The following is a 1,394-nucleotide window of genomic DNA, read 5'->3' as shown; positions in this document are numbered from 1 at the left end:
GCACTTGTCTCTGCAAGTCCAGTCTAAGCAAAAGCAAGCTGGAGGCAGAACCTTCCAGATACCTCAGCAGAACCATGTGTTTGATTGTGGGGGTACTGGAGAGGGAGCTTCTCCAGTGATATTTACAGACCCCTCTCCACGGTTACCAAGGAAAGTCCTCTCAAGCTCACAGCCCCTAGGAAGATTATGGGGAGAGATGGCACAAAACATAGTAAGCACCAAGCCATCAAGAACCACACTGAAAAGCATTACACCCACACACATACACACGAAACATGCTAAGCACTTTACCATTTTTTTCATTTATTCCACAAGACAGCCCTGTGAGATAGTTAATATCACCCCATTTTACAGAAGAGGATCGAGGATGGGGGAGCAAGTATGTAGCAAGACTGGGATTTGAAACCATGTTGGACATTTGGGGGTCTTAGAGCTTCTCCTTGGCTGTTGTGATGGAGGAGGGATGACTCAGCTGGACCTGCAGTCAGGCCCTCTGAGCAGGGGATCCTGAAGCAAGGCCCCTGGTTTGCACTACAGTGAGAATTGGAGGACTAATGAGAGGCATGTGGCCATTGGATTGGAGGGATCAAGGAGGAGCCTTTGGAAACCCTGCCCACTGGATAGTGGTGAGCAATTCTGAGTGGTCTCTGGACTGAAGAGAAAAGGAGAATGGAATTCTCCTTTTGGCAGTTCTGTCAAGGAAGAACTGCAAACTGGAGACCCCTGGCTCCCCACTCCCCTCAATGGAGGCTTTGCCTCCAGTCAGTGGGAATGCCTTCGTGGCCCTCCAGGCTCTCTGCCTCTGGCCTCTGTACTCCAGTGCACTTTGGCTTCATGCCCCAGCGCCCCTATCCAACACTGAGGGCATTACCTTTCTTCTTGTTGCCCCCGTTAAGTCTTGAAGGAAGACAAAGGAGGAAACCAAAGCCCAGAGAGAAGGCAGGCCTCCCTGGAACATCTGGCTTTCCCCTCTTTGACGCCCCTAGGGCTATGCTTAAAAAGAGTGAGAGACTCAAGCTTGGTAAGATGTTTCTGTTTCTTTTTCTTCCACCACCTGATTTGTAAATGTAAGTTTGTGAAAATCCTGCAAGGGGATATAAATCAAATTGTAAAATAATCATTTGTAATTCTCACCACTTAGAGAACTTGAACAGGATAAAACAGGGATGGTTTGTCTGCTCCACAATGTCTAGGGCATCAGCTGGCAGACTCAAAGTTTGGGGGTGACTTGACAGCTAGGGACTGGAATCTGAGGGCTTGGCAACTCACATGTCTGGCAGTTGAAGCTGGTTGTTGACTGGAACCTTAGTTCTGTCAGCCAGAACACCTACCTCACGACATAGCAGCGGGGTCCCAAGGGCAGCATCCCAGGAGAGCCACGTAGAACTGTACTG

Source organism: Balaenoptera acutorostrata, chromosome 15 (assembly GCF_949987535.1).
Source record: "Balaenoptera acutorostrata chromosome 15, mBalAcu1.1, whole genome shotgun sequence".
Classification (NCBI taxonomy): Eukaryota; Metazoa; Chordata; class Mammalia; order Artiodactyla; family Balaenopteridae; genus Balaenoptera; species Balaenoptera acutorostrata.
The sequence above is the reverse complement of the archived record's forward strand: the minus strand, read 5'-3'. Positions refer to the sequence as shown.